The sequence below is a fragment of the Protopterus annectens genome, chromosome 3.part1 (assembly GCF_019279795.1).
Source record: "Protopterus annectens isolate FY-2018-M chromosome 3.part1, PAN1.0, whole genome shotgun sequence".
NCBI lineage: Eukaryota > Metazoa > Chordata > Ceratodontiformes > Protopteridae > Protopterus > Protopterus annectens.
The window spans coordinates 451,420,827-451,442,733 of record NC_056732.1 but is presented as its reverse complement, the minus strand read 5'-3'; positions in this window follow the sequence as shown (position 1 = coordinate 451,442,733).

Below are 21,907 nucleotides of genomic sequence, written 5' to 3'. Positions count from 1 at the left end.
ATTAATCCCTCTCAAACTGGTGGCTTTTGGAGAAAAACTGATGAATTGTGTGATGATGTGAAGTATTGCCATCTGTGCCAGAGAGAATAGGGCAGTGCATGTAACATATGCCAGCATTGTTAGCTGGAGTTCTGTAGATAGTTTTGTGTCATTTGACTATCACACTGACTTGTACAGATCCTTATGCTAAAATGTATCACAGTGTTACTATAAGTGATTAAATGTTTATGTTTAAACAATGAATTCTGAAGGGAACAATATAAGTTTTGAAATTGTTCTATACTTTTCAAATACTGCAACAGATTTTAGAAAAGCCTGAGTGCACTGTACTAGAGTTAGGTGATCAAATGTTATGTCATTCTATAACCAGCACTGAGAAGATGGAACTCACACAGCAGCTTGTTTTGTTTTCTTTTCTTTGAAACCTTGATATAAAAATCTATGACAGTTATTACAGTCAGATCAGTTCACTTCAGCAGCTGGAAGTTTATCACCCTCTGCATTGTGGAATTCCAAGCATCTCTTTAAAGCATCTTAATCTTTGTCTTGCTGTATTAATTAAGTTAGCTAGGGAACAGTTATTCTTTAGACAGTCAGGAAATACAGTGAGATTAGTAGAGTATTGTTTTTGTATCCGCTTTGAACTCGTCTCAACTGTGCTTATTTTTTATTTCTCCTGTGATTGGAAATTCCGATGTTTATTGTACTTTGATATTTAGTATTTGCAAATAAGTTTTCAATTTTATTTATTATTAAATATTTTTATAATTTCATGGTGGATGGTCTTTTTAAAGAATACTTTTAATGTCTTGAGAGTAATTTTATTTTTTATTATTAAATATTTTTATAATTTCATTGTGGCTGGTCTCTTGAGGAATACTTTTTGATGTCTTGAGAGTACCCGCTTATTTTAGTGACGCCTTGGCCACTTCAAAAAGCCTGGCTGCTTGGTTGGTTACACTTCTCACCATTTATGTTAGTATTGCTGTTACTCATTATAACTGCATAATTTGTAACAACAGCCTGACAGTGGTTGACTGCTGGCGTGAGCTTCTACCTTATAGTTCAAGGCAGAAGGGGTACAGCTGGTAAATCTGTACCAGCCTTTCCTAGGAGCGTGCAGAAGGAGAAAAATCAAACACCCACGTGTGGGTGTGTCAGTTACATGGCACTGTAACACAGTGCTCCAAAGTTTGTCTTGTTTGGGATGTGGAGAGACAGAGAGTGCAGTCTCAGTACAGCATGTTTCCTTTGTGCTCTTGGTGGAAATTGTGTTTGATGCAGAAAGCTGCATTTGAAAATACTGTGTAAATCCATTCCTGTTTTTAGTGACCATTATCTCACCGTGTCAGTGGTGAGGATTGGGGAACCTTGATTGGCCCAGTCTAGTAAAGACAGGCCATCATGCCAATTGTTAATAAATAATGATAATACAAAAAAGTTATAGGACTTTTTATGTCAGAAGATTGCACATTAACCAGATTTTCTTATTATGTCAAGATCTCAAGTTAATTAGTAGTAATATTTTAGAAGTGATTCTTGTTTATTTATAAATTGCGCCTAAATTCATTGGAGAGATATAAACATAAGTACCTCGATCATGTTTTCATTCTGTACTACCAAATGTCCCTCTCCATTTTACCTTAACACTACACACTAATCCCTGGATAACGAGCATTTCCGTTAAAATAGGCAGGAATGCCACTAAATGATGGTACGCAATACAGCAATAATGGAGAACAATGGACTGAAATAGTGTATTTGCAAGGTGCTGCCAAGCAAGTTATGGCAGAAATGAAGTTGTAAACATGCGCACTGCGCCATAACATTTAAAATCACTATCACAAAGACACAGTTTCAAACCCCAGGTGTCCTCCCATGGACCCCTCGTCTCAGTGAAAATTTCATTGCTTGGGTCAATACATTTTACTAAGGGAAATGTAGAAATGCAAGTAGCTTAAGAATGATCTATGTGGTACTGTGATCCTGGTGCCCTGTGTGAAGGCTGGCCAAGAGTATCCGGCCTCCCATACCTCTTAAGTGCAATACCTTCATTAGTAGGAATGTAACTCATTCGGGGTCTTGTTCCTTGAAGTTCCACATCGTAAAAGCGGGTCAGCCACACATTCAGTTTTGGGAATATTTTAACTGATACCCATGGTAACAAAACAATCATATTAATTTGAAGATCTTTTTAAAGGCATAGCCAGCACATTTTAACTGTCCTATGAGCTCCTAGTTGTTGTTAGTAAGCTGTTAACAAGTGTTCCACATTTTGCCCATGTGTTCCACATTATGAGAGATGGTGTTTCATTTGAGATGGAAAGTTGAGAGCTGCTTGATTCTCCCTGCAAATTAAAAGTGCATAAGTGACCTACTACATTTCTTTTTAGTTTGTGATCTGTTAGAAGTAACAGCCCCTTTAGTGGCTACCACTAGCACTATAAAGTACTCTTTTGTAAAAAGCACTCCATCAGAAGCGGCAGTTACACCAAAGCACACATTGACCCTTGTACTTAAAATAATCATTGATCTACTCATAAAATTTCTTATATCACAGAACACATTAAAGTTCATCAATACTTGAGAATATTGGACTGAAAGGTAACTCACGTTTATATTCATAAACGGGAGTTACGCTTCAGTCCAGTGCTCTATTACTGCTCAAATACAACACAAAAAGCAGACTTTCGTGACACTGCACACTTATTAGCGATCTAAACGTTGTACTGGACAACACAGCCCAAAGTGCACAGGCATGCATTTTTTCAAGATCCAGCTTATGCAGCCTATTAACCCAAAACAAAATATTATCAACTTGAACTACCCCGGAATCAAAACAACACATTTTCACTTTCACTGGTATTGACCAGCAACCTCCAACTCATAATAATTAACGAAAAACATGCAACCTCTCCTCATATATACATGCGCTTATCTCCCGTACATAAAGGAAGAGGCAAGTGTTGCTGGATCACTACTTGCAGATCTAGTATCAAAAACTTTGTTTTCCCGTCGGTATAGAAGATTTAGGTACTTCTACCTGCTTCATGCGTCATTATGCGTCTCTATGGGGGCGTGTTAAAATTAGTTTTTCGGGCACTGGACAAATGCAAAGCCTCAAGATTAAAAGTTACCGCACGAGACGGTAAGGTTCTTTTCAAATGTTTGTTTACTAGAATTTTTATACAGTTTCTTGCTTGTCACCAACATTAACCCTCTTTAATTAGCTGCCCAAAGTGCTAGATTGCTATTAAAATGAATATTGCAAAGAATACATCTGATATATATTTTTAAATTAAAGAATGTGCTGACCACACTTGCAGCTCCATGTTGTTTAAAAATAAATAAAATGATGAAGTTTGGGTAATGCAGTGATTTTAGATCAGATATGTTCTTTGGCAGGAGGTAGTTTTGTGCACTCACTCTTACAATAAGAATGCACAGTCGAGTCTTGCAATCATAAGGTGTTATGTAGAGGGGTTGTTTGAATGACAGATTTAGAGTGAAAACAAAAAGGATAAATGGTTTTATCTTCTGCATTTGCAGCAGAATCTCAAGAGGTATAGTTTATCAGAGAACGTTATTGGTATTGTTCGTTTTTTAAACGGTAACATCTAACATATTTTACTAATAGATATGTTCCACGAATCAAGCTGTCCTAACGTCAATTATGTGTGTACTTGTATGTATGCATTTATTTACTTAATTACCTGATATTCACACTGCTCAGGTGTACATATTTTGCAGAATTAATTTTTGGACGCATTTAGCTTCTCTTTTCACTGCTATTAAACTCATTTAAGAGGTTGTCTGCATCTTAGGCACTCTTAAGAGGGATTTAGTTTCAGAGTGGCATGTGAACTTTGTTTTTGTGAAACTGACCTAATTCCCCCTACTCTTTTTCAGTAAGTGCCTATAGAGGGTATTTTTACATTTGCCTAAAACTGCCATCAGCTCCGACAGATGGAGGTCAGTTTAATCAATATTTTCCATCCAAAAGAGCTACCTCAGAATACAGCTCCCTTTTTTTGCAGCACTGCACAGTGTCAGGCTTGGAAAATAAAGATCAACTTCACCCTATTGAGAATAAAACCACATGATTTGACTTCATATTCCAAAGCCAGTGTGTTACTGTTGACTTGGTCAACAAATTAAAGGGAGCTAGCCCTTCCCATCCAGTCCTCAGCTGACGGGATGGTGCTTATTTGAGAACTTTTGATAACTAGGTGCGGGGTTATATTTGAAAATACTGCAGAGAGAGAGAGAGAGGAGACAGACATTGAGTTTCTGCAGTGACGGCCTACTAAGAAAGGTAGACCTTGTGTAGAGGAGGGAGGAATGGTTTGTGTGTCTGTTGCATCGATGGTCATACACACAACTGTACTTTTGCTCCCGTAACATGAATCTCTGCTGCTGTATGGAAGCAAGGAGGTCCTGAGGTTAAGCAATTTCTTGCACTGTTAGAAACCTAATACCTCTTGACATTCAGTGATGCAGAAGAAAAGACAGACTATTAATACTTTCTTAGGCACCAAGGCGTCTTGATTTGAGATCTAATAATGCATACTTTTGAAATTGGATCTTGTGTTAATGGAATTGCAATTTTGTCTGGCTATAAATAAATACACAACAGCGTTTTAATTCTCATTAAAAAATGACAATTACATTTTCTTCAAATTTTGGTGTATAACATAAGGATTAGGTTTTATGCATTTTAGCACTCTCTCTTTCTCTCTGTGTAACAAAGAGACAAAACATTTGGAGTTCTGTTATTTTTTTTTTTTTAGAGCGATCAAAGATCGAGAGTACCTTCACTGAAGGTTTTAGCAGCGAAAATGTCCTATTTCTTCCTTTATTACTTACAGACACAGCCTGTCCTTTTATCTGGTTCCAAAACACAGGCTTCCCAAGGGAGAAAAGAATACAGCAGATTGTTTAGCAGACATAACATGACATAAGTGGTGCTCTCGGGGTGCAGAGAAGGTAACGGTCCTAAATTTAGTCTCTTTGGAGACTCTCAGAGCCCTGACTACAGGCTCTGTGACCCGAGTTCATTTAACTGGACCCTGATCTGGAGCAGCTGGCTGGGGAGAAATGAAGAGAAACAGCAAGGCTGAGATGCTCATTACAGGGGCAGTTAGGGAAGTCCTATACGCGGGAGTAGGGAGCACCAGTTGAAAGGCTCAGGTGTTTTGGTTGTGATGCAGTATGGGGTTACAAAAAGCACTATACCTGCCCAGCACCACATTTGTCTATCAGCGAAGGTGTGGAATTTCCACCAATGTTAAGATAACTAAATAGCACACATTTCACAGTATCTGACAGTGAACACAAGGGCAGTGGTACAGCATAATAAAAAATCCAAGCAACTGTGGAAGGACGGTCTATCAGGCCCACAACAATTCTGGCCTCTTGACCCCAGCCTATGCATGAGATATGCGCTGTAAAATAAACCCATCTTTGGAAATGGGAGCTCCCCCAATGGGCTGATAATGAAGGATGTTGTTATGTTATTGCTTGAACAAATGGGACAGGCATTGGAAATGGGTTTGATGGTCAAGGTCAGCTGATAGCCAAACAAACGTGGTGTTAACATACTTCACTGCTCTTCCCAGTGCATCTGCAACAGAATCACTGATGCTGTAAAATACCTTGTCAAATCGCGGAGTAAGTCAGGGGACAAAAGAGCATACCAGGGCTGACAGGTGCAGTATGAGCTCAAAGCTACTAATGCTTAACAAAGACACAAAGGTTGTGTTTTTACTTTTTTTGTGAACAAAGTTATCATTATAATTCCACAAAACAAAGTTTTTAAATATAAAGAGAAAACTAGAAACTGCCATAAGGTGCACCAGAGACAGAATCAAAAATTAGCAGCAGATAAAACTTCACAGTGAATCACCACAGCTAAAAACTTTGTCCAGTTTATTTTAAAAATAGAGGCAAAACATAAAAAGACTTCCAATGAAAGAGCTCTAAAAGCGATTGGGTGCTTTTCAGCTATTCAGCCTTCTTCAAATCCTTATTCTCCGCTAGCTCTCCAACTAAGTTAAATAACAAATCATGTCATCCACACATGCTGCAGGCATAACACCATCATTAACCAATAGTAAAAACCATAGCAACTAATTCATAAATTTTTAGGGATGAAGCAAGCCTCCTTTACTAAGCCTAGTAGTAGGGCGTCTGCTCTTTAGTATTGGTTTTGAGCGGAACCATTGTATTTAGGCTTGGTGGCGATCAACCCTTAAGTTCACTCTCCAACTCGCCCGCACATTTCAAGTGCAGGGGTTCTTCACGTCTCCACACCCCTTGTTCTGTCCTGGTGCACCTTTGGCAATTTCTAGTTTCTCTTTACATTTGCATTTTATCTTGAGCTGCCCATGGCTGAGAACAATTCTACTACTGCAACGGCTTGTGTGAATGCCTGAGAACCCTCGTGGAATAGACCAATTTCTAAACTCTTAGGTGAGCAAAATAATCCTTTACTGGGTCTAAACCTGGATGTAGAAAATATGGATGTCATAGGCTCACTGCTGATGATGAAAGTTTTAATCAGGTGCTAAAGGAAGTGGAAGGCGCAGCCTATCGCTGAGACTGACTATGACAGGAAGAGGCTGGATAACTGAACCACTGTCCACTTATGTTGAAAATGAGCTGAAGAGGGTCCTACGTTGGTGGATAGCGTTATAAAAAGACACAGGAGCTTCTTAGAAAGTTTGTCTGAAAAAATCAAAGAGTTAGCATGGATAGTTTTCAGATTTAATTCTGGTAACCATGGAAGTCAATAGTCTGTTTATAGTGATACCTAATGGCTATGGAGTGGGAAGCAATTAGAGAGTGTCTTGTGGAAACAGGAGTCAATTCCGATCTAATTTGCTCTCTGCTGGTATTAATTCGATAAAATAATATTTTGTATTGGAATAACTATTTTTTGGCAAGTATGGGGGGTAGCTATGGGCACCCTTGAGCTAATAGTTATTCAAACCTAGCCTATAGTGCAATGGGAGAAGAATCAAATTTTGAATGCCATCAACCCCTGGTTTGGATATCTGGTGTATTATGGCGCTTTGTGGACGAAATTTTTGTCCTTTGGAAAGGAGATGAAAGAGAACTTGATATGTTCACAAAATATCTGAGAAACACCATGGATTTCCTTGAATTTAAGATAACTTATTCAAAGGAAGATATTGATTTCTTGGATGTTTAAGTAACCCTACATCCTAGTCTAGGTCTACATATGAAAATACACAAAAGATACATGGAAGAGCCATTACTTGCACAGAAATAGTATGCACCCAGGTCACATATTCAATAACATCATGGAAAATCAAGTGCAATGTATATCTAGGCTCTGTACTGAAGATGCTGACTTTGAAAAGGAGCAGGTTACCCTCTACAAACAATTGAGGAATAGAGGTTACCACAATAGAGATCTTATTATGAGACATACAATAAACATCACTATTTTAGTGGAAAAACTATCTCCAGAGTTGAGGCTACTGCCTCCAAAGAAAGGACTTTGACTCAAGGTCTAAAATGTATTCTCACATATAGTACAGATAAGCAAAGATCTGTGATGTGGTCAGAAGGTTTTGGCTGGTGTTGACAGAAGATACAAAAGTAAAAAAATATTGTAGGAGAACAACCAAGGTTCGTTTTTAAGAATAGAAATAATATTAAAAGACTGCTGTGTGGCAAGGATGGCTTTGAATGGAAAAATGTATACCAGAAGAAAGGAATGGTCATATGTGGGAAGTGCAAAGCCTGTCCCTATATAGATAACAGCAATCTTTTTGTGCATCCTGTATCTGGAATCAGTCATCTGTTGAAAGCTAGTGCAACTTGCAATATCCAGCATTTGGTCTACCTCGCAACTTCTCAGAAATGCTCAGTGTTCTATATTGGAAAAACAGACCAGCATTTGAAGGACACAGTTATGCAACATTTGAGGGATATTAAGCACAAGGATTTAAAGAATGTGCTGGCTGACCACGTTGTATCTTATCCTGATCACAGCTTTATGTTTAAAGCTTTAGAATGTATTGCTACAGACGCAAGGGGCAGAGGCATTAGAACTGCACTGAAATGTGCTGAAATGAGTTGGATAGTGAACTTATGAGCTGATCGCCTTCCAAGGCCTAAATACAATGGTTCCGCTAAAACCAATACTAAAGAACAGATGTCCTACTATAGGCTAGTAAAGGAGGCTTGTCATCCCTAAAAATTTATGATTAGTTGCTATGGTTTTAGCTTGGTTAATGAGTAGGTGTTGCCTGCAGCATGTGGACATGATATGTTATTTAACTTTAGTTGAGGAGCTATGGAGAATATGGGGTTCATACTAGGCTATCTGCCCTAGGGCATTTATAAGCCTAGCCAAGGTGTGTTTGGCTTCGCCACCCATTTTAAATTAATTTTTGCTATGCTCTTTTTCGAGGTTAGTATACTGTGCCTCTGTCTAACAGTGACACAGAAGTGATACCCGGTAAACCTATGATCTCCCATCCACTCATCAAGATTCCCCTTGAAGAGAGTCAATGAGGGACTCTGCCTAACCTGGAGTGGATTTATTCCAGAGTGAAGGAGCCTCTGGGTTATGAATCTGTCCCTCCAGCATGTCCTATTTATTTGAGTGCTGAAGTTCAAGTCTCTCGAGCCGTGTCTCGATGGGATTTGATTTTCTGAGGTGCAACATGTCCATTAATTCGGGTTGGACATGGCTTTATACGTCAGGCACAGATTGCCTCTGAGCAGGCGGTATGTCACTGAGTAGAGCTGGAGTTTCTTTAACCGGGCAGCATATGGCATCTGTTTGAGCCCTTTGATCCTCTTGGTGAGGTACTTTTGGGGTCTTTCCAGTTGTTGCAGGTGTCTGGTAAGATACATCCCAAAAGGGCATTGTACTCAATTATGGGCCTGATGAGGGATGAGTAAAGAGGCATGATGACCTCCCCTGATCTAGATGTGAATCCCTTCATGATTAGGTGGGCTATATAAAATGTTTTTCTAACCACTTTGGCCACGTGGTTGTCAAATGAGAGACTGTTATCAACTTGGGTCCCCAGGTCCCTAATTACTTCTTCTACTTAATGGATTACCACCTATGTGGTAATTTGTGGGCACTTTGTTTTTGCCAAAGGTAATGACTATACACTTTTTGGCGTTTAGCTTGAGGCCATGGCTCTGGCACCAGTTGTCTGTTTCTATGAGGCCCTTTTGGAGGATGCTTGTGTCGGCTGGAGAGTCGATTATGGCGCCAGTTTGCAGTCATCTGCGAACCTGGTCAGCCACAGTCCTTCCATGTTGGCCTGTACCTCCGAGAAATATATACCGAACAAGAGAGGTCCCAGGACTGATACTTGTGGGGACGCCACTTAGTAACTGGTTTGGAGTCTGACATGGCTCCAGCAATTCTAACCATGTGGGTTCTGTCCTTGAGCCAGTTTGCAACCCCATCTAGTCACATGGGGTTTTATATTTAAGCTGGTGAGCTTATCTATAATGCCCGAGTGGGGTATTGTATCGAAGGCTTTTGCGAGGTCCAGCTAGGCTGTGTGGACCATCTTCCCCTCGTCAATGGCCTTGGTGACTGTTTCAAAGAAATCGACCAGGTTTAAGAGGCAGGATCTGCCCTTAACAAAGCCGAACTGGGTGGGATCCAGTGTCTGTAGGTCCCCAATATCTTTATTTATGAGGTCCATGATGATCCTTTCCATAGCTTTGCAGACCAAGCTAGTCAGGCTTATGGGGCGATAGTTTCCAGGATCCGTTGAGGCACCACCTTTGTGGAGAGGGACCACTATTGCTGTACGCCACTCTCTGGGTACATATCCTGTAGTAAGGCTGAGAATGAACAGTTTTATGTTTGGGTTTAGCTCTTCTTGGAGTTCATGTAGGATCGCAGCCGGGACACCGTCTGGTCCCATTAATGCTGTGCTTTTTGCTTTGGAAGGCGGCTCTTACCTGAGCATCTGAGATGTCAGGGGGGCAGCACTCTGCTGGGATAGATATTTGCCCTTTTGGTGGGGGGGGGGAGAAGTTTGCGCTGAACCTGTCAGCTAGTATGTTGGCAATGCCTGTGGGTTCGGTGTATATTTTGTCATTTTGAACTAATTCTGAGCATATCTGGGAATTCCCACCCAGGTTCCTAACATAACTAAAGAAAGCCTTGTGATTATCCTTAGTGTCCTGTGCAATTTCTCTCTCGAAGCTGGCCTTAGACGATTTAATGAGTGCCCGTAGTTTTTTGCTAATACTAATCAGAGATGCCTTCCCTTTTTGGGATTTTGCTCTATCATGTAGTAGCTTCCTCCTCCTATTGTATAGTTTGTTTATGGCTGGGGTCCACCAGACAGGACGTCTGCCTTTGGAGGAGTGGGTCTTGGTTTTATTTGGGATTGCATGATCCATGCATTCCTGAAGGTGTTCATAGAATGCGTTTATAGAGGATTCTGCTGTCTGGGCCGTATTTTCCATAGGCCGGGGCTTCTGAAGGATTCCACCTCGGTTTTGAGGAGTGTAAAATTTGCTTTAGAGAAGTTTTTCACTGTGGTTTTCTGGGCAGGTGGTAGGGTCGGGATGTGAATATCCAGTGAGATTAGTTTATGGTCTGATCTTACCAGTGAGGGATACACTTCTGGTCTGGAGCATAAAGTCCCCATGTTGGTGAAGATCAGGTCCAGTATGCTTTCCCCTCTTGTGGGAGTGGTAACAAGTTGTTCCATAGCATTTGAGTTTATAAATTCTAGGAAGCTTTGGGCTAGGGTGTTGGAGCTAGAGTAATGCTCCCAGCCTATGTTTGGGTAGTTGAAGTCACCCAATATAATGGTGTTTGGAGAGACCTTCATATTTTCCAGTGTTCTCAGGAAGGCCGAATGGGGTTCCTGGATTTGGGAGGGTGGTCTGTAGCAGGCTATAAACTGGAAGGCAGTTTTACCTACTGTTAGTTGCACATGGATAGTCTCTGATGCTTCGTGCTGTGCCACCAACTTGGAGGTGTGGGTATCTTTGATGAATATTGATACTCCCCCTCCTTTTTTGGTTCGGTCCAAGTTTTGGGGCCGAAAAGCATGGTATGAGGTATAACCTGGTAGTGCTGGGGTGCTCTCGGGAGCCTTGAACCAAGTTTCTGTTACTGCACAGATATCGATGTTCTCCATGCTAAGGACAGTTTCGAGTGCGTGCATGTTGAGGTTTAGACTTCTGGCGTTGAGTAGCATTACTCTTAGTTTCTTATCCCTTGTGATACCTATGGAGGTGAGTTTGTCTTTTGAACCTTGCCTAAAAAAGGCACTATGGGGGTAGCAAGAGCCTTTGCCAATATCCGAAAGCCCAGGGGTGACAGGTGCAAGCCTTCCCTAGCGAAGCATCGTGGCTTGTCGAGCATGTCATCCCAGGCTGACAGGCATTGGATCCCCTTTGAATGACGCCAATACTTAAGCCAATTGTTGAAATTGATCATCTTGTCTTCATATTGTGGCATCATTCTTGGTGAGGGTAAGATGCTACTCAAGGTCAGGGTCATACCGGCCTGGGCTACATGCTCAGAGAGCTCCTCTATGTCTCTTTTCATGTAGTCAGGAGAGTGCGTCTCAGGTCATTCACACCAGCATGGACAATGACTGAGTCATATTTGTACTGCCTTGGAGTGACCTGAGTGCTTGTGTTATGTGGCGGATCGTAGCGCCCGACAGGCAGCTCACCATGACCTTCTCCTTGTTCAGCCTGGTGAGCGGGACGTCAGTGTGCCTGATGATAGACTCACCTATTACAAGTGTATCAGGTGTGTTGTTTAGCCTTAAGGGCTGTGACTGTTCGGCACACTGGCTTTGTGAGCTATGTGTTGCACGTGTTTTGTTTTGGGGTAGCGGTTGCTTGGGTGTCTGCTTTGGAGGTCTCTGCTGCTTAGGCAGATTTTTATTTATAGCCTCCGAGTATGTTTTTGTGTGTTTATGTGTTTGGTTTGCTGTCCTGGTAGGTCTATGTGAGACTGGAATTGTAGTGAGTGTGGTTTCCTTCTCCTCCTGACTGGTTGCCAGTACTGAATTGAGAGAGCTTAGCCTCAGTTTGGCTATATGGTTGCATCTCTCACATGTGTTGGAATTTGTTGGGAGGAGGAGAGGGTTGTCTGTGTACATGAGGCAGTTGTAACATTGCCTCAAGATTCCTAGATTCACCAGCTGGACCGGAGAGGAGATTGACAACTGACCTTTGGACATGCTAGAATAGTATTGGGAATTCCTTTATAATTAAAAACAAGGGCCAATGGGGAACAAGGTACTCAAGGGGAGTTTGTGAGGGTGTAGTGCTTTTAATTTTTTTAGTGCTGACTTATATAATTGCTTAAGTGAGCAAGTGCCAGGTAACTTAAATGCAATGTGTTACAGGTAAATTAAATGCAAAAACGACAAACAGTAACTTTCTTTCAAGTGAAACAAGTAAATAAGTACAATAAGCAATACAGATATCACTAGGAATCCACAGAAGCGCTGAAAAGCCGCATTTTAGGTGGAATTAGCTTTTCAGGGAAATAACAAGCAAACAAACAACAAGCATACAAACAAAGCTAGATTCAGCAGGCCTGGATCTAGTCTATGCTACAACAAACAATGTGTACCAATTACAGTAAAGCAGTTCAAATATGCAGGCACTATAAGCCTTTAACCAGAATTCCCAGCTCAGAAGGGCAGAGTCCAGCCTCTCCTCCCACAAGAGTGCAGACCACGAACCCTCTTAATGTAAAATAACTGGCCTGAAGCCCAAGTGCTTAAACCAGAACTAATACACTTTTAGAATAACAGACGCTGAGCCCTCAATCAGCAGTTCCCAACTTAGAAGGATGTAAGCTACTTGTCCTGCCACCACAGTGCAGGCCACAAACCTTCCTAAAAAATTATCTGAAGAAGGATGAATAGCTGAAAGTGCTAATCGTTTAGAGCTATCTTTCCTTGGAAGCCTTTTATGTTTTGTCTCTATTTTTAAAATAAACAAAGTTTTTAGCTGTAGTGGTTCACCAGGAAGTTTTATATATGCTAAGTTTCTAAATGTTGTGGCATATGTATAAAGCCCAGCTTGCAGAGTATCAATGCCATGATTACACTCCAAAATCTGAAAAAAAGTTAAACCTGTTATGTGCTTCTGTAGCACAAGACCTGACTGTGCAGCACTTTCAAAGGTGTGTAACAAATGTTACACACTCTCAAAGTGCTGTTACACTCAGGTATAAGATAAGGGGCGTTCCTTCACTTTCAATGGCTCCTGAACTAGGGCAGTAGTTAAAAACAGTCCATGATTTTTCCTTACTTGCTGTCTATGTGACAACACTTGTTAAGTGTTTTACTGGCTTTCAATGCCAGTAAAACAATTTGAATTTTTTTTTTGTTTTTGTAACAGGTAGTACATGGAGTAGATAAAACTCCAAGCACTACAAAGAGTTATGCTCAGCAGGTCTCAATGTGTCTTATGTGTTCTCGAGATGGATGCTGAGAATCACCTCTTGAGCTTCACTCTTGAGTTTACGTACGGCATACTGGGAAATTCACTTTATGGTAGTTATTGCAACACAGGCACTGATCTCAGACAGTTACTCTGCAGATAGTTACTCAGTAAAATTATGAGTAAACTAAAAGCAATGCAAGATTAGATATTAATTAATAGGAACATTAACACTGCCATGGCAATTGGTTATGTACTACCTTGAAACTTTGGACATGTGCATACTAATGAGTCACCTTTATATACATACTGTTCAGTTTTACATGTTGAAACTGTTCCTTTTCAGTAGCAGATATTCTAATAATAGCTTTTAACTTGCTAAAATATTATGTTAACTGATCTACTTTTTTTCATTTTTTTCAATGCATTGTCCGTGTGTGACTTTTCTTGAGCTATACATTCCCAAATGTTTACCTAAAACAGAAAGGTGTACTAATGCTCAGGTTATCATGAGATACTAAAGTAAATGTGGAGTGCAGCACACAAAACTCAAGACAGAAGTCTGAAGTAACTTTAGTGAGCAACACCCAAGTCAACAATTTAAAAGTCTGACATCTTCATTTTCACAAGAAAACTCACTAGGGAATCATATGGTTCTCGTGCTTCCTCTGTGAGTATACGCTTCCATCCATGTGTCATAAAATTATATCACTTAATCAGCAGTGCATACTGTACCACAGCAGTCTGCATGCCCACTGGTCATTTCTCCTAATGACATATGCAACAGCACGTATGGTCATTGGACATACTGTACCACAGCAGTCTGCATTCCCCAAGGCACATCTCCTAATGACATAAGCAGCAGCATGTATGGTTATGGGACATACTGTAACCCAACAGTCTGCATTCCTCAGAGTATGCCTCCTAAGGACATAAACAGCAGCACGTATGGTCATGGGACATACTGTACCCCAGCAGTCTGCATTCCTCAGAATATGTCTCCTAAGGACATAAACAGCAGCACGTATGGTCATGGGACATACTGTACCACAGCAGTCTGCATTCCTCAGAGTATGTCTCCTAAGGACATAAACAGCAGCATGTATGGTCATAGGACATACTATACCACAACAGTCTGCATGCCCCAAGGCACATCTCTTAATGACATAAGCTGCAGCATGTATGGTCATGGGACATACTGTACCACAGCAGTCTGCATTCCTCAGAGTATGTCTCCTAAGGACATAAACAGCAGCACGTATGGTCATGGGACATACGGTGCTACAGCAGTCTGCATTCCTCAGAGTATGTCTCCTAAGGACATAAACAGCAGCACGTATGGTTATGGGCATACTGTACCACAACAGTCTGCATGCCCCAAGTTACGTCTCTTAATGACATAAGCAGCAGCATGTATGGTCATGGGACATACTGTACCACAACAGTCTGCATGCCCCAAGGCACGTCTCCTAATGACATAAGCAGCAGCATGTATGGTCATGGGACATACTGTACCACAGCAGTCTGCATTCCTCAGAGTATGTCTCCTAAGGACATAAACAGCAGCACGTATGGTCATAGGACATATTGTATCACAGCAGTCTGCATGCCCCAAGGAACGTCTCCTAATGACATAAGCAGCAGCATGTATGGTCATGGGACATACTGTACCACAGCAGTCTGCATTCCCCAAGGCATATCTCATGACATAAGCAGCAGCATGTATGGTCATGGGACATACTGTACCACAGCAGTCTGCATGCCCCAAGGCATGTCTCCTAATGACATAAGCAGCAGCGTGTATGGTCATGGGACATACTGTACCACAGCAGTCTGCATGCCTCAGAGTATGTCTCCTAAGGACATAAACAGCAGCATGTATGGTCATGGGACATACTGTACCACAGCAGTCTGCATTCCTCAGAATATGTCTCCTAAGGACATAAACAGCAGCACGTATAGTCATAGGACATACTGTATCACAGCAGTCTGCATGCCCCAAGGCACGTCTCCTAATGACATAAGCAGCAGCATGTATGGTCATGGGACACTGTACCACAGCAGTCTGCATTCCACAAGGCATGTCTCATGACATAAGCAGCAGCACGTATGGTCATGGGACATACTGTACCACAGCAGTCTGCATTCCTCAGAGTATGTCTCCTAAGGACATAAACAGCAGCACGTATGGTCATAGGACATATTGTATCACAGCAGTCTGCATGCCCCAAGGAACGTCTCCTAATGACATAAGCAGCAGCATGTATCGTCATGGGACATACTGTACCACAGCAGTCTGCATTCCCCAAGGCATGTCTCATGACATAAGCAGCAGCATGTATGGTCATGGGACATACTGTACCACAGCAGTCTGCATGCCCCAAGGCATGTCTCCTAATGACATAAGCAGCAGCGTGTATGGTCATGGGGCATACTGTACCACAGCAGTCTGCATTCCTCAGAGTATGTCTCCTAAGGACATAAACAGCAGCATGTATGGTCGTGGGACATACTGTACCACAGCAGTCTGCATTCCTCAGAATATGTCTCCTAAGGACATAAACAGCAGCACGTATAGTCATAGGACATACTGTATCACAGCAGTCTGCATGCCCCAAGGCACGTCTCCTAATGACATAAGCAGCAGCATGTATGGTCATGGGACACTGTACCACAGCAGTCTGCATTCCACAAGGCATGTCTCATGACATAAGCAGCAGCACGTATGGTCATGGGACATACTGTACCACAGCAGTCTGCATGCCCCAAGGCACGTCTCCCAATGACATAAGCATACCGTAGTCTCGACATATACATTTATAGAATCACAGTTTTTTCTCAAGGAATTTACACTCAAGTGCAATGATGGTATCATGTGGGGTGGTGCAGGGACTTGACTGTGTGATATGGCAAATCCTGGTGCCAGATAGACAATTGACAGTCACCCCCTCTTTGTACAGCCTGGTGAGTGGTGTAACAGTGTGTTTTACTAACGAGTCATCGATGACAAAATAGTGGATTGTATGGAGATCTGCCTTTTGAGATTTTGAACTGAGTCAGTGAAACTCCTAGATGTGTTTTAAGGTGAGTGCTGCCGGTGATGCGTGTTTGTGACATTGCTAAGGGTACTTACTTCTTGAATTACTTTTGGAGGCTTCTGTGGTTTAAATAGGTTACTTTTACGAGAATATGTGGGTTCATCCATTTCGTCTGAGCTGTGTGTGATTTGTTTAGTCTGGAGTTATGCAGTACTGACAACATGTTTGTTATTTGTAGAGGCTTCATGTGAGAGCTTTGTTTCCATTAACATTATATAACTACATCTCTCACATGCTGTCTTACTTTGTTTAAGTAGCAGGTGGTTGTCAGTAAATAAAGACAATGTTTTACTGCACATGGCTAAAAGTAGCATTCCAAGCACCGATATTTGCTTTATGCTTGCCTACACATGCTTCAGATGTAGTCATGTCCTTTAAAACTCCTTTAAACATCTCTTTAATCTTCAAATTGTCTTTAATTTCCAAAAACTCTGCAGACTCACATATAGTTGCCATTTTCTTCTAGGTTCCAGTGGAACACTGTATCATATTAAGAACACTGTAACTCTTGAACCAGATCACACCCACAGCCAGCCTTAGACCAAACAACAAACTCAACCTATTTGGTCCAAAAGGGCCACACTCCCACAAGGGGCCCTACACAAGGCTATGACAGTGTCATTATGCTTTATGTGGACCACAAGGCTTGCCTGAGAGAAGCTACAGCACAATGCAAGGAATAGGCATAACTGTAGTCTTGCTAAAACAGTATCTATATGTTTTTGTTTGTAGAGTGGACTACATTTCCAGCCATGCACTGCACTGTATGCATTACTAGCACTACAGTTTCTAACCACCTGTGTGACTCAAAGTGTTAGCTGCTTATACTCCCATAGTAGTCATTTGCTGTTCCTGAGTGCTCAACATGGTTTACAACCCAAAACTAAGTTTAGATTACCATTTGGTTTTGCATATCATTCCAGTTTATTTTATTTATTTATTTATTTATTGCATTTGCTGACCAGGAAGGTCCACTGGGCCAAAGAGAGGCCATTTTCAGTGGAGGCCCTGGGAGAAAAGCTCCACAGAGATAAAACAATATAATGCTTACAGTGTGATAGAAGTCAAGATAACAGACATATCAGATAAAACTGCTAAAGCATACAATATATTCAATGTAATAAAAACACTTGGATCAAATATGACAGATTAAACTGCCTTAGCTTCAGGCCACAGTGCAGTATGGTCAGTTTGATAATAATCCATACAACAGTTATTCCAGATTAGACTGATAGTCCCAATAGTAGTTGGCACTGAGATAGTGTCCAATAGTGTTGTCAAATATCAAGAGGCATAGAGAGGGTTTAATTGTTCAGGAGAAGGTAACATTGAAGGTACTGGAGGTGGAGGGGGGAAGGAGGGAAAGGTGTGAGGAGAGGAGGGAAAGGTGGGAGAAGAGGAACAGTTACCATCACAGAAGATACTACAACTGAATTTAATCTGAAAGTTGACTGGACTGTATTGTCAGCACACCCCAATGGGCAAGTCACACAGGCTCCTACAGTTCAAAGCCTGTCCATTCCCCTATAGCTGTACCACTAGTGACACCTAACAATGCCCAGATATCATGTAGTGGATGCCATATGTTTGCTCGATCACCACAGTGGGTGCCAATGCACATACAATGCACTATGCCATCCAATGGACACTATGCCTTATGAATTGACAATGCACTTCCATATGGTACCCCAGCTAGCATGCCACTCTTGGAAGCTCTACCTCCATCATTGGAGAACACCCTGCAACTCCCAAGACATATGTGTGCTTAGCACAGGCACCAGCCTTGACCCTTCCACCCATTCTAGCATTTTGTCCCCTCACATTGAGCACTGATGAGCCTTGACCCTTCCACCTACTCTAGCATTTTGTCCCCTCACATTGAGCCCACCCAGTGGTACAAATGATGGCCGCACTGCCTAACCCTCTGGCTAATGCAGACATAATAATGAATGATGCATGGTGTGGCTGGTCAATGCACTGTAATGCATAGCCTGGGAGTGTCATTGCATGTCCCAATTTTGTTCTGTGTTTGCCTTGTCATGGCCCCAAGTTGTAGAACAGACACTTCCTCTTTGATAGAGCCATGATGTATTGTGCCCCACCACCTCACATAAGGGGCTATTACTGCTGCTTGTTTCTCCAGCTTCTTATCTGGACCCACCCCACTACTGACACAGATATGTCTGCTAGTGCTACAGGCTCCCATTACTCTAGCTGTTTCCATTTCACTATGTTACTCTGCCTGGCACAAATCACAAATATTTTGTTGTATAGCCTTGGTGCATACTACAGTGTACCGCCAGATATATCCGGGAATTGAAAGTGGGCATTCAGCACTATGGAATCATATTTGATAATAGGTTCATAGGGGTGTGCTATGCTAATGGCCCTGGAGCCTTTACAGGCTTAGCCCACAGGAGTGCCCTGGCATCTGCCGCCCGACGTTGGTTCCCAGTGCCTCAATCAGGTACAGCCACTGTAGTGATCTCCGGGGTAAGTTTTCTGTTTCCCATCCACTTATCAGGATTGCTCTTGAAGACGGCCAATGAGGTGCTCTGCTTGACATGTATGGGAAGTCTATTCCAGAGCATGGGCAGTCTCTGGGTTATGAACCTGTCCCTTCAGCATGTTTTGTTGATTGTGGTAATGAGGTTGAGGTCTCTTGAGCGTGTGGTGTGGAGGGATTGGGATTTCTTTATATGTAACATTTCTAACAGAGCTGGGTCAGACATGGCTTTGTGAGTGAAGCAAAGATCGCCTCTTGGTGGATGATGTGAGAGAGAGTGGCTGGAGTTTTTTGCGTCTGTCCATGTGGGACATGTGTTTGAGGCCTGAGATCCTCTTTGTGAGATACTTTTGTGGCCTTTCCGGTTGTTGCATGTGTCTGGTGAGGTGCATGCCAAGTGGGGCATTGTACTCGATGATTGGCCTGGTGAGGGAGGGGTGGAAAGAGATGATTAACTCTTTCTTCCTGGATGCAAAACCCTTGGTAATGAGATGTGCCACATGGAAGGAATTTCTGACCGCGGTGGCAATGTGGTGGTCAGGGGAGGGGTTGCTGTCAGCCTGTGACTCCAGATCTCTTGTGACGCCTTCAGTGTTCAGTGGGCTCCCATCTATGTGGTAATTAGTGGGAACTGAGTTTTTCCCAAAGGGGATGACCGCACATTTTTTGGCATTGGGCTTGGGGCTGTGGTTTTGACACCAGTCATTGGTCTCGGTGGGACCTTTCTGTGGGATGTCTGCATCACTTGGGGAGTTTCTAATGGCTCCCAGCTTGCAGTCGTCTTTGAACTTGGCCAGCCAGAGTCCCTCTGTGTTGGCCTGGATGTCTGAGAAGTGGATGCCAAACAGGAGAGAACCCAAGACCGATCCCTGTGGGACTCCACTCGTGGCTGGTCAGCAGTCTGACTTGGAGTCTGCTGCTTTCACACTATGGGTTCTATTTGTGGGCCGGTTTGCAACCCACCTAGTGATGTAGGGGTTGATGTCTGGTTTGGAGAGTTCATCAATGATTCCTGAGTGGGGAATGGTGTCAAAGGCCTTGGCCAGATCGAGGTAGGCTGCATGAACTGCCTTGCCCTCATCTATAGCTCTGGTGACTGACTCAAAGAAGTCAACCAGGTTGAGTAGGCATGATCTACCTTTCGCAAAGCCAAATTGCGTGGGTTCTAGAGTTTGGAAATTCCTTATATTCTAGTTAATTGGGTCCATGATGATGTGCTCCATAGCCTTGCATATCAGACTCATCAGGTTAATGGGGCAGTGGTTCCCAGGGTCTGTACTTGCTCCTCCTTTGTGGAGAGGGATGACTGTGGCGGTGTGCCATTTGGTGGGGACAAGGCCTGGGGTGAGGCTGTGATTGAGCAGGGGACACAGATGTGGTGCTGGTTCGCTTTGTGGTTCATGTGGAACACATCCAGGGATGTTGTCGGGTCCCATGGAGGTTGTGTTCTTGGCCTTGGACAGTGCAGCCTTAACCTGTGCTGCGGTAATGCTGGGTGCCTGGCATTCCTCCGATATTGTGATTGGTCCTTTGGGGGGGGGGAGAGAGGGGTAAAGTTGGCATTGAATCTGTCAGCCAGTATGTTGGCAATACCTGTTGGCTCAGTATAGGAGGTGCCATTGTACAGTAACTCAGAGCAAACCTGGGTATTGCCATGGAGATTCTTGATAGAACTATAGAAGGATTTGTCATTGTTTTTAGTGTCTGCTGCAGTTCTGCCTTCATAGCTGGCTTTAGAGGATTTGATGAGGGATCTCAACTTTTTGTTCAGTGTCTTTTTGTTCAGTGTCTATAACAGCGTGCAGATTGGTGTCATCATCCATGTCTCCAAGAGATATCCAGCATCATTTGCATCACACAACTGTGGACACATTATGACTGGTCTACTTCCTATATTCAAAGGAACTGATCTTTCTGGTCTGTGTGGTTGCCAATGTTTGCACATACCAGCTGTATAACCCTGAAGAAGTCCTCCTGCACGAAACTCTGGTATACACTGTGCATGTGCCAGATGTGGGACTCGTGGAAACTGCTTTTACGGTGCACAGTCACATTGCATATCATAATCTGTGGACTGTACCTGTACGTTGATGGAGTAGATGCCTTTTCAGTTGATATGCTTGACACCATGTTGAGTAGGTAGGGCCTTGATAGCAATGTGGGTAAGGTAAATGGAAGTGAGGACCCCAGGAAATGGACTGTGTCACAGAATACCTACATAGTGGCGATTCTCTTCTCTGCTATCCATGGAAGCCAAATGCTCTCTTACATATAGCCATATCATGTCAAAGTATTGATGCAGGATTTGTGAAGTCACAGCCTGTGAAACCTCTGTTGTGTCCCCTGTAGGACACTGGAAATTCCCTGTATCAGGATGACTGATGTTACACAAGCCTTCTAATCCACTGGGATATGTAGTTCATGCATCTCCTTGATCCCCTGTGAAGACTGCAAGACAGCACATGTCTTGTAGGTACCCTGTGACATCTCTGTTCACATGGTACATGTCATTGTCAAGGAGGTGATAGTATGTCAGCTGCTGGCAGAGTCTTTTGCAATTTAGAGGGTGGCAGCACACAACATTGGAGGCAGTGGATCCCAACACTGCCCTGGCACATGCTGACCTGCTATAGCAGATGCTGCTTCTAACATCTTAACACAAGAGATACACCTGTCCATTGACTAGTGAGTGTTTTCAGGTAAGCTGATTACTGCAGCTTGTTGCACAGTTTTTATATATGTGATTTCTGCCACAATGTTTGATTTCATCATTTGCATATATGATGCTTCTCACTATCATGCTGGTACTAATTTAAATGTCATTATGCAGTTATTTGCATGTGATGGATACTGCTTTATGTTC